This window comes from Balaenoptera borealis (genome assembly GCF_965194805.1).
Source record: "Balaenoptera borealis genome assembly, chromosome: 8".
Taxonomy (NCBI): Eukaryota; Metazoa; Chordata; class Mammalia; order Artiodactyla; family Balaenopteridae; genus Balaenoptera; species Balaenoptera borealis.
The window spans coordinates 104996077-105009480 of NC_138865.1; the positions used below are offsets into that span (position 1 = coordinate 104996077).

Sequence of the window (13404 nt, forward strand, 5' to 3'; positions counted from 1 at the left end):
GACTTTCAAAAAGAATAGAAACACAATGGAGGAAGAGAATGGCTTGTAAGCTCAATCAGAGAATGTAAATTTTTTAGTAGGTTTGAGATTCCTTTTAATTATCAGACTTCGCATAAGATTATTTTTGTCTACAATGCAGAGGCCTATGTTTATTTTAGCACTCTTCAAAATAAGTGAGAAATTGGAAATGCCTAAATGTCCAACACTGGAGAAATGTTAAATAAAATCTGGAATATCCATATTATTAAACAGTATACAGACCTTAACATATTTGCGAAACGTTTCTAACACTATAAGGAAAGGTTGGAATTCCACTACCTAACAAAAAAAGTAGAAAAAATTTAAAAATATATTTGTTCTCCATGACATAAGGACTATGCATTCTCTAGAAAGGAAATATGCCAAAAGTCTGATCATCCCAGACTGGTATAGTTCTGAGTGATTTGTTCCTGCTTCTGCATTCCCATTCTCTAATGAATGTGCAATAGCCTTTTCCATCATGACAGTTAATTCTATATAACTTTAAACATTTTTCTTATCATAAAAAATAAAATACGGTTGTTATAGAAAATGAAGGGAAAAAGAGGAAAGTATAAATCTGCCAGACCAAACACAAAGAAACAATTTATAAAGCACAATAACAACAGTATATATTCTTAGAGTCATTGTTGCTTGAATATATATACAACACACACACACACACGTACACACATACACACACGCACACACACACGCACACACATACACACATGCACACACATACACACACGTACACACATACACACACGTGCACACATACACTTATACACACAGAAGACCCATAATAGTTTGAACCACTGTGAGATCTACCCAAACAGGAACTCTGCTTTCTGAGAACTGGTGCCAACAGGCATAACACTGGGCTGTTTTAGCTGTAGTTTTCATAGGTAACCCTATCCCTTTTATCATAGCTGATTGAACCAAGAGTAAAAACTTAACCCAAAGTGGCCCAATAATATTTTTTTCTCCAGGAAATTAAAGCTGGCAATACCAAGATACTAGGAGGAGAGGCAGCTGGCTGAAACACAGGACTGGGGCAGAGACTCTACTCAGTGAGCAGAGGCCTGAGGTGATGGGCCTCCAAATGATGAAGACAATAGCACCTGTGGTTCACAAAAACTCCCTAGTTCCTGTGTCTTCTTGATTTACAACATTTCCCCTTCAGCTCTCAGTAAATACACCCACACCCTATAGCCAGAAGTGTTTTAATTAAGACATCTCATATACTATTTTGTAACTGGCTTTCTTCAATGGTAATGTTTAGATGATTTTCTTTTCTTTCCTTTATAGTTAACACTGTCATGAACATCCTCACATGTAAATCTTTTATGAAAAATTTTTTCCTAAAATATGTTGTCTTTTGATATATATTGATAATTTTCCTTTAAGAAACTTTTATTAATTTATATTAAATCAACAAACTATAATAAAGTCCAATGAACATTATTATATGATTTTTAATGAAATAAAAAGGTAATGTAAACTTTTAATGGTTTATAAGATCCTCTAATGTCCACTGTCTTATAAGGGGGGAAAAATAAATCCTGTCACTTCCATTGAATAAGTTGTTTTAAAATCAGATCAATTCAAGTTAATATATATTTTACTTTTGGTCAAAGATCACTGCAAGGGTGTCTCCCCCCAAAACGTAAGTTCACTATGAAATTTAAAAATAACTTGGGCAAATCTGAACAAAGCCAAGTTATAGATTCTGGGAAACACAGGTAACATTTTGGAGTTATTAAAGACCTTCATCAGTTCCATTCATCAAAGTGTTGTTTTAAGAGTATTATTTTTGGAGTAACCTTGATGTTCCTCTTTTGAAGTGTCCACTCCAAACAAAAAGTCATATAGTATGTGTGCTGGACAGCAATATAGCTTTTTTGGGACTATTTTAAATTGAATATTAGCTCTACTAAATATGGATCCTAAGGACCATCTGGCAAGTTTTGTTTTGTTTTGTTTTTCTGATGGATAGAAAAGGTTTGAAGGAAATGAGGGAGCTCTTCATACTGTTGAGTCTCATAAAGGGAAATTGATACTCACTTTTGCTGATTATGACATAGTTTTGAAACAGATTGTCAAAAAGAAAAAAAGAAGCTTAGTGAACAAGGGAGGTGTTAATATCTCTTCAGGATCCTGATTTCAATTCCTTTAGATACACCCAGGAATGGGATTGGTGGATAATATGGTGGTTTTATTTTTAATTTTTTGAGGAGCTTCCATACTGTTTTCCAAAGAGGCTGTACCATTTTACATTCCCACCAACAGTGTATAGGGTTCTGATTTCTCTACATCCTGGCCAACATTTATTGACTTCTGTTCTTTTGATAACAGCCATCCAAACAGGTGTGAGATGATGTCTCATTGTGGTTTAGATCCACAATAGCCAAGATGTTGAAACAACCTAAATGTCTATCACCAGACGAATGGACGAAGAAAATGTATAATATACATACAATGTGATATTACTCAGTCTTTAAAAAGAAAACCTGCAATATGTGACGATATGGATGAACCTTGAGGACATTATGCTAAGTGAAATAAGCCAGTCACAGAAGGACAAATCATGAATGATTCCAATCATATGAGGTACCTACAATAGTCAAACACATAGAATCAGAGTGTAGAGTGGTAGTTTCCAGGGGCTGGTGGGGGGTGGGGGAGGGGAATGAGTAGTTGCTAATCAATGGGCCTAAAGTTTCAATTTGGCAGGATGAATAAGTTCTAGAGATCTGCTGTACAATGCTGTACCTATATTAACAATACTATATTACACACTTAAAAACTTGCAAACTTGCTAAGAGGGTAGAGTACATGTTAAGTGGTAAGAACCACAATAAAAAAAATTTTTTTTTAGAAGCTTAAAAATGGCAGACCTTCAAGATGGCGGAGGACTAAGACATGGAGATCACCTTCCTCCCCACAAATACATCTACATGTGGAACAACTCCTATAGAACACCTACTGAACACTGGCAGAAGACCTCAGACTTCCCAAAAGGCAAGAAACTCCCCCACATACCTGGGTAGAGCAAAAGAAAAAAGAAAAAAACAGAGACAAAAGAATAGGGACGGGACCTGCACCAGTGGGAGGGAGTTGTGAAGGAGGAAAGGTTTCCACACACTAGGAAGCCCCTTCGCGGGCTGAGACTGCGGGTGGCGGAAGGGGGAGCTTCAGAGCCACGGAGGAAGGTGCAGCAACAGGGGCGCGGAGGGCAGAGCAGAGATATCCCCGCACAGAGGATCGGTGCTGACTGGCACCGGCACTCACCAGCCTGAGAGGCTTGTCTGCTCACTCGCCGGGGCGGGTGGGGGTTGGGAGCTGAGGCTCGGGCTTCGGAGGTCAGATCCCAGGGAGAGGACTGGGGTTGGCTGCATGAACACAGCCTGAAGGGGGCTAGTGCGCCACAGCTAGCTGGGAGGGAGTCTGGGAAAAAGTCTGGACCTGCCTAAGAGGCAAGAGACCATTGTTTCAGGGGGTGCGAAGAGAGAGGATTCAGAGCACCGCCTAAATGAGCTCCAGAGATGGGCGCAAGCTGCGGCTATCAGCGCGGACCCCAGAGACGGACATGAGATGCTAAGGCTGCTGCTGCAGCCATCAAGAAGCCTGTGTGAAAGCACAGGTCACTATCCACACCTCCCCTCCCAGGAGCTTGTGCAGCCCGCCACTGCCAGGGTCCCGTGATCCAGGGACAACTTCCCCAGGAGAACGCACGGCACGCCTCAGGCTGGTGCAACATCACTCCGGCCTCTGCTGCTGCAGGTTTGCCCCGCATCTGTACCCCTCCCTCCTCCCGGCCTGAGTGAGCCAGAACCCCCGAATCAGCTGCTCCTTTAACCCCGTCCTGTCTGAGCAAAGAACAGATGCCCTCGGGCGACCTACACGCAGAGGCAGGTCCAAATCCAAAGCTGAACCCCCGGAGCTGTGCAAACAAAGAAGAGAAAGGGAAATCTCTCCCAGCAGCCTCAGGAGCAGTAGATTAAATCTCCACAATCAACTTGATGTACCCTGCATCTCTGGAATATCTGAATAGACAATGAATCATCCCAAAATTGAGGATTTGGGGAGCAACTGTAGACTTGGTGTTTGCTTTCTGCATCTAATTTGTTTCTGGTTTTATGTTTATCTTAGTTTAGGTATTTAGAGTTTATTATCATTGGTAGATTTGTTTATTGATTTGGTTGCTCTCTTTCTCCTTTTTTTAATATATAGATATACATATATATTTTTTCCTTTTTCACTTTTTGTGAGTGTATATGTGTATGCTTCTTTGTGTGACTTTGCTTTTACCATTACTTTGCTTTTACCATTTGTCCTAGGGTTCTGTCTGTCTGTTTTTTTGTTTTGTTTTGTTTTCTTTTTGTTTTTTTTTAAATATAGTTTTTAGTGCTTGTTATCATTGGTGGATTTGTTTATTGGTTTGATTGTTCTCTTTTTTAATTATTATTACTTTTTATTTTAATAATTTTATTATTTTTTATTTTAATAATGTTTTAAAATTTATTTTTATTTATTATTATCTTTTTCTTTCTTTTTTTCTCCTTTTTCTTCTGAGCTGCGTGTCTCACAGGGTCTTGGTGCTCTGGCCGGGTGTCAGACATGAGGCTCTGAGGTGGGAGAGCTGAGTTCAGAACACTGGTCCACCAGAGACCTCCTGGCCCCACGTAATATCAATTGGTGAGAGCTCTCCCAGAGATCCCCATCTCAATGCTATGACCCAGCTCCACCCAATGGCCAGCAAGCTGCAGTGCTGGATGCCCCATGCCAAGCAACTAGCAAGACAGGAACACAACCCCGTCCATTAGCAGAGAGGCTGCCTAAAATCATAATAAGGTCACAGACACCTAAAAACACACCACCGGATGTGGTCCTGCCTACCAGAAAGACAAGATCCAGCCTCATCCACCAGAACACAGGCACTACTCCCCTCCACTAGGAAGCCTACACAACCCACTGAAACCAACCTTAGCCACTGGGGGCAGACACCAAAAACAACAGGAACTACAAAGCTGCAGCACGCGGAAAGGAGACCCCAAACACAGTAAGTTAAGCAAAATGACAAGACACAGAAACAAACAGCAGATGAAGGAGCAAGGTAAAAACCCACCAGACCAAACAAATGAAGAGGAAATAGGCAGTATACCTGAAAAAGAATTCAGAGTAATGATAGTAAAGATGATACAAGATCTCGGAAAGAGAATGGAGAAAATACAAGACACATTTAACAAGGACCTAGAAGAACTAAAAATCAAACAAACAATGATGAACAACACAATAAATGAAATTAAAAATTCTCTAGAAGGAATCAATAGCAGAATAACTGAGGTAGAAAAACAGATAAGTGACCCGGAAGATAAAATAGTGGAAATAACTACTGCAGAGCAGAACAAAGAAAAAACAATGAAAAGAATTGAGGACAGTCTCAGACACCTCTGGGACAACATTAAACGCACTAACATTTGAATTATAGGGGTCCCAGAAGAAGAAGAGAAAAGGAAAAGGACTGAGAAAATATTAGAAGAGATTATAGTTGAAAACTTCCCTAATATGGGAAAGGAAATAGTTAATCAAGTCCAGGAAGCGCAGAGAGTCCCATACAGGATAAATCGAAGGAGAAACCTGCCAAGACACATATTAATCAAACTATCAAAAATTAAATACAAAGAAAAAATATTAAAAGCAGCAAAGGAAAAACAACAAACAACACAAAAGGGAATCCCCATAAGGTTAACAGCTGATCTTTCAGCAGAAACTCTGCAAGCCAGAAAGGAGTGGAAGGACACATTTAAAGTGATGAAAGGGAAGAACTTACAACTAAGATTACTCTATCCAGCGAGGATTCAACAGAGAAATTAAAACCTTTACAGACAAGCAAAAGCTAAGAGAATTCAGCACCACCAAATGAGTTTTACAACAAATGCTAAAGGAACTTCTCTAGGCAGGAAACACAAGAGAAAGAAAAGACCTACAATAACAAACCCAAAACAATTAAGCAAATGGTAATAGGAACATACATATCAATAATTACCTTAAATGTAAATGGATTAAATGCTCTAACCAAAAGACATAGACTGGCTGAATGGATACAAAAATAAGACCCATATATATGCTGTCTACAAGAGACCCACTTCAGACCTAGGGACACCTACAGACTGAAAGTGAGGGGATGGAAAAAGATATTCCATGCAAATGGAAAACAAAAGAAAGCTGGAGTAGCAATTCTCATATCAGACAAGATAGACTTTAAAATAAAGACTATTACAAGAGACAAAGAAGGACACTACATAATGATCAAGGGATCAATCCAAGAAGAAGATATAACATTTGTAAATATTTATGCACACAGGAGCACCTCATTACATAAGGCAAATGCTAACAACCATAAAAGGGTAAATAGACAGTAACACAATCATAATAGGGGACTTTAACACCTCACTTTCACCAATGGACAGATCATCCAAAATGAAAATAAATAAGGAAACACAAGCTTTAAATGATACATTAAATAAGATGGACTTAATTGATATTTATAGGACATTCCATCCAAAAACAACAGAATACACTTTCTTCTCAAGGGCTCATGGAACATTCTCCAGGAGAGATCACATCTTGGGTCATAAATCAAGCCTTGGTAAATTTAAGAAAATTGAAATCGTATCAAGTATCTTTTCTGACCACAACGTTATGAGACTAGATATCAATTACAGGAAAAAGTCTGTAAAAAATACAAACATATGGAGGCTAAACAATACACTACTTAATAACCAAGAGATCACTGAAGAAATAAAAGAGGAAAGAAAAAAATACCTAGAAACAAATGAAAATGAAAGCACAGCAACCCGAAACCTATGGGAGGCAGCAAAAGCAGTCCTAACAGGGAAGTGTATAGTAGTACAATCCTACCTCAAGAAACAAGAAACATCTCAAATAAACAACCTAACCTTACACCTAAAGCAATTAGAGAAAGAAGAACAAAAAAAACCCCAAAGTTAGCAGAAGGAAAGAAATCATAAAGATCAGATCAGAAATAAATGAAAAAGAAATGAAGGAAACAATAGCAAAGATCAATAAAACTAAAAGCTGGTTCTTTGAGAAGATAAACAAAATTGATAAACCATTAGCCAGACTCATCAAGAAAAAAAGGGAGAAGACTTTCTCCGCTGACACTGACTCAACTGACACTGCAGAAATACAAAGGAGAATGAGAGATTACTACAAGCAACTATATGCCAATAAAATGGACACCAGGAAGAAATGGACAAAGTCTTAGAAGAGCACAACCTTCCGAGATTGAACCAGGAAGAAATAGAAAATATAAACAGACCAATCCCAAGCACTGAAATTGAGACTGTGATTAAAAATCTCCCAACAAACAAAAGCCCAGGACCAGATGGCTTCACAGGCGAATTCTATCAAACATTTAGAGAAGAGCTAACACCTATCCTTCTCAAACTCTTCCAAAATATAGCAGAGGCAGGAACACTCCCAAACTCATTCTACGAGGCCACCATCACCCTGATACCAAAACCAGACAAAGATGTCACAAAGAAAGAAAACTACAGGCCAATATCACTGATGAACATAGATGCAAAAATCCTCAACAAAATACTAGCAAACAGAATCCAACAGCACATTAAAAGGGTCATACACCATGATCAAGTGGGGTTTATCGCAGGAATGCAAAGATTCTTCAATATACGCAAATCAATCAATGTGATAAACCATATTAACAAACTGAAGGAGAAAAACCATATGATTATCTCAATAGATGCAGAAAAAGCTTCTGACAAAATTCAACACCCATTTATGATTAAAAAACCCTCCAGAAAGTAGGCACAGAGGGAACTTACCTCAACATAATAAAGGCCATATATGACAAACCCACAGCCAACATCGTTCTCAATGGTGAAAAACTGAAACCATTTCCACTAAGATCAGGAACAAGACAAGGTTGTCCACTCTCACCACTATTATTCAACACAGTTTTGGAACTTTTAGCCAGAGCAATCAGAGAAGAAAAAGAAATAAAAGGAATCCAAATTGGAAAAAGAAGAAGTAAAGCATGATACTATACACAGAGAATCCTAAAGATGCTACCAGAAAACTACTAGAGCTAATCAATGAATTTGGTAAAGTAGCAGGGTACAAAATTAATGCACAGAAATCTCTTGCATTCCTATACACAATGAAAAATCAGAAAGAGAAATTAAGGAAGCACTCCCATTTACCACTGCAACAAAAAGAATAAAATACCTAGGAATAAATCTACCTAAGGAGACAAAAGACCTGTATTCAGAAAACTATAAAACACTGATGAAAGAAATTAAAGATGATACAAACAGATGGAGAGATATACCATGTTCTTGGATTGGAAGAATCAACATTGTGAAAATGACTCTACTATCCAAAGCAATCTACAGATTCAATGCAATCCCTATCAAAATACCAACACCATTTTTCACAGAATTAGAACAAAAAATTTCACAATTTGTATGGACACAAAACACCCTGAAGAGCCAAAGCAATCTTGAGAAAGAGAAGCTGGAGGAATCAGGCTCCCTGACTTCAGACTATACTACAAAGCTACAGTAATCAAGACAGTATGGTACTGGCACAAAAACAGAAATATAGATCAATGGAACAGGATAGAAAGCCCAGAGAAAAACCCACACACATATGGTCACCTTATTTTTGATAAAGGAGGCAAGAATATACAATGGAGAAAAGACAGCATCTTCAATAAGTGGTGCTGGGAAAACTGGACAGCTAAATGTAAAAGAATGAAATTAGAACACTCACTAACACCATACACAAAAATAAACTCAAAATGGATTCAAGACCTATAATGTAAGGCCAGACACTATAAAACTCTTAGAGGAAAACATGGGCAGAACACTCCATGACATAAATCACAGCAAGATCCTTTTTGACCCACCTCCTAGAGAAATGGAAATAAAAACAAATATAAACAAATGGGACCTAATGAAACTTAAAAGCCTTTGCACAGCAAAGGAAACCATAAACAAGATGAAAAGACAACCCTCAGTATGGGAGAAAATATTTGCAAATGAAGCAACTGACCAAGGGTTAATCTCCAAAATTTACAAGCAGCTCATGCAGCTCAATATCAAAAAACAAACAACCCAATCCAAAATTGGGCAGAAGACCTAAATAGACATTCTCCAAAGAAGATATACAGATTGCCAACATACACATGAAAGGATGCTCAACATCACTAATCACTAGAGAAATGCAAATCAAAACTACAATGAGGTATCACCTCACACCAGTCAGAATGGCCATCATCAAAAAATCTACAAACAATAAATGCTGGAGAGGGTGTGGAGGAAAGGGAACGCTCTTGCACTGTTGGTGGGAATATAAATTGATACAGTCACTATGGAGAACAGTATGGAGGTTCCTTAAAAAAGTAAAAATAGAACTACCATATGACCCAGCAATCCCACTACTGGGCATATACCCTGGGCAAACCATAATTCAAAAAGAGTCATGTACCACAATGTTCACTGCAGCACTATTTACAATAGCCAGGACATGGAAGCAACCTAAGTGTCCATCGAGAGATGAACGGATAAAGAAGATGTGGCACATATATACAATGGAATATTACTCAGCCATAAAAAGAAACGAAATTGAGTTATTTGTAGTGAGGTGGGTGGACCCAGAGATTGTCATACAGAGTGAAGTAAGTCAGAAAGAGAAAAACAAATACCATATGCTAACACATATATATGGAGTCGAAAAAAAAACGGTTCTGAACAACCCAGGGGCAGGACAGGAATAAAGACGCAGATGTAGAGAATGGACTTGAGGACACGGGGAGGGGGAAGGGTAAGCTGGGACAAAGTGAGAGAGTGGCATGCACTTATATATACTACCAAATGTAAAATAGATAGCTAGTGGGAAGCAGCCGCATAGCACAGGGAGATCAGCTCGGTGCTTTGTGACCACCTAGAGAGGTGGGATAGGGAGGGTGGGAGGGACATGCAAGAAGGAGGAGATATGGGGATACATGTATATGTGTAGCTGATTCACTTTGTTATAAAGCAGCAAGTAACACAACATTGTAAAGCAATTTTACTCCAAAAAAGATGTTAAAAAAAAAAAGAAGCTTAAAATTACTTTAAAAACAGAAGCTTGGGAAGGTAGAATAATGTATTGCTATTCCATAGCCGATATTGCTTAGCTGCATCAGTGATCCCTTTCATATCATGTTCCCTTAAGACAACAGTCTTTATTTTCCTCATCCCCCTCTCTAGTGGCCTCTCTTGAAAAATCATCCTCAGCCACAGATGGTCAACATTATGATGGAATTTTGTTTTCCTCTCGTGTGAATTTGGACCTGATAGAAGCTTCTCAGCTCCTTGCTGGGACCTGCTGACAAACTCGCTGGCCCCAGCACTATCTGTGACATCAGAATGATGCTTCTGAGGTTCCTGTTGGTACCTTCTGCCGAGCCATGGGGCCCCTGGACAAGCACTAATGAGAACTTGGAGTTCAGACTTTGTCCTCGCTCCTTGAAAAGCCAACGTGACCTGGGCTGGATGACTGAACCCTCCAGTGGCTTTTCCGTTAGAAAATGACAGAGTCTGGTTGTAACAGAGAGAACAGGGAATGGGTTAGCAATATCATATTCCCTGAGGAAGTACTTGGGAAGGAGCTGCCAAAAAGGACCTCATTTACAAAGTAAGGGGGTTGCACTCAAAACTCTCCAAGGGCACTTTATGGCTGACATTCTAGTATTCAATGATGAATCAACCCTGAAACTTGCACTGAGGCAGTCATACTAAGGAATATGCAGTGTCTTGGGAGAAGGAAGATATTTGCCATAAAAAAATGGAATGTCCCCAGATAGTTAGGCAGAGGAGACAGGAAGCAACTCAGAAGCCCTCCATGCCTAATCAAGTTACCATAGGACAGCATCCCCCCCCAAAAAATGTTTATCATCAAAAATTATCCTTGACAAAGGAAACAGGTATCTTAGACATGATAGTGGTAGGTCTTTCCCTGAAATGGTCCACGTTTTTTTTTTTTTTTTTTTCCTATGGGTGATTCACTATGTTTACACATCCCAGGTAAAAAGGAAGGATGACTTGGACTCCTCTATTTACATAGATTCAATGCGCGTTTGACATTTCTATCACATTTCTGACAGTTTTACATTTTTGTTCCTGGGTTGTCTGCTTGATTAGTTCTTAGGTGTATCAGAAGCTTACACTGGAACAGAGCAAGGGCTCACAGACCTTATACTTTTGACATCAAAGGTCACACTTTGGATTAGGCACTGGGGGGCAGGCCTCTAGACCACAGGAGCAAACACAACAGCAATTTTCCAGGAGCCAAATCAGTGGGAAACATGGCAAAGAAGATGAAGCCGAGAGACATTTTTGTGGCTGTCTTATGGACATAAAAAGTCATGAAGCATAAAAAGGCCTCAGAGGGATTCCCCCATCTTTCTTCCCAGCTGCAGAAACATTCTCCCTAGCTTGTTTTGGAATCTGAGCCAGAAGACCCTTGGTGAGAATGCCAATGGCCTGCTCCTGGCCCAGCTACCTGCTCCCTGGATGCCTGAACAAACACGGATGGGCCCTGCTCCTCTGCCACCTCTGGGACCGTTCCTTCCATCTTCCCAGAGATGTTCTTGGATTGCCCCAGCAGCTCCTGGCCCAGAGTTGGGCCAAGCTCCCAGATGTGCCAACTTGCAGCCAGGGATGCCAGACCTGGCATGGGGGGCCACCTGCCTGGGGCCATGGGCTATCCTCAAGAAAACAGAGGGTTTGAGAGGGCCTGGAGTTTCAGCCCCTAGCTGTGGCCAGATGCCAGTGAGGTTCTGTAACTTTCACATGTGTTCCTGCAGAAGTATCCTAAAGATTTATATAGAAAGTATTTCTCCCAAAATTGGAGAATGAGCTGTGGATTGGAGTCTCCACATACACCCCTCCACTCTCTACGGACTCCTTAATTTGCGATATGCCAATGACTTCTCGTTACTTTAAATCACTCATTTTTCAAACATCTCAAAGCAGTAGAATCCACTTTTCCTAAACTTTACACATACATCCCATATGAAGACAGATGAGAGAGGGGTCAAGAGATTGTATCCAATATCTCCCCACACCCACTCCCATCAGCTATTCTCGCACACAGCTTGCTGTTCCCTGAGGTGTAGCCACAGATCTCTTAAGCTCAGAGAAACATATTTGAAAATCATGGTTTAAGGATTTTTATAAACAACTTAAAGCTTTCTTAAAATCCAATTTCAAAATCACTAATTTTTAGCAGAAAAAAAATGTTAAGCAAATTCACATGTTGTCAGTGTCAGAATTCATTCAACAAGCATTTTCTGAATAGGGTGCAGGCCAGACACTGTGCTAGGCATTGGGGATGAAGAGATAAATATGACACAGTTCAAATACCAGATAGACCTTACTGCTGAGTGGCCTTAGGAAAGCCACTTGCATCTCTCTGAGTCCCTGTAGTTTTAGGTCCCTGTGAAGAGAAATGTGCTAACAATGTGAGAGGTGATGATTACTGTCATCTGGAATCTCTTCATTTTCCACTAAAAGAAGCTGAGTTGCAGAGTAGGATATCAGATTCAAGGCCCAGACTCAACTTTTGGCCCCCAGGCTTCCAACTGAGCAGTGTTTCAGATTCCCTGGTGGCAAAGCACGAGAAAAGACAGCAAGGAGACACTGATGAGAACGACTTGGGAACAGCAGGAATGGCAGTGATGCCTGAGTCTTCTGACCCCAAAGTGAAGGGCTGAAGATACTGAATCTTAGATGATGGTGTGAAAGGATTCCATGGGCAGGGTGCCCAGAACCTAGCAGAAATGACGCTGTCAAATCTAATTATATCAGTCTGATAGACGCTGAGTTTCCATTACAGATAACATTCCCTTCTACTTTGCAAACGTTCACTGGTCGTATCATATTTGATCTTCCTCCTGAGGATTTGGGGGCACACGAGAGACATCATCCCCATTTCAGAGATGGAGAAATTGAGTCTCAGAGATGTGAGCTGAGTTGCCCAAGGTCAGACAACTGGTAAGTAGCAGAGCCTGAACGTCTCAAAAAGTAAGGAGCCTCGAGCCCCTGTTCTAGGCGAGTAATAGATTAAGTTAGAGATAGGCCTGGGAGTATGAAGATGGAGTGACTTTAAGAAAATGAAAGAAGGCAGTTGACATTAATTGAGTATATACCATCATATGCAAGTGAAGCCAGTGATTGCCTTGTGGAGTTTTACCGTAGAATGGGGATGACAGGCATGTCAAGAGGTAAATAGTAGCTGGTGTGATGAGTCCTTCACCAGAGATACACACAGGAGCTTGCATAACTGTAG

At 40.0% G+C, this 13404-nt stretch overlaps 1 protein-coding gene across 3 annotated transcripts in view; it reads right to left on the bottom strand.

Annotated features, from left to right (window-relative positions):
• ASTN2 (astrotactin 2) overlaps positions 1 to 13404 on the bottom strand; it is an 898930-nt gene that overhangs the window by 81848 nt on the left and 803678 nt on the right. The gene's annotated exons all lie outside the window — the stretch shown is intronic.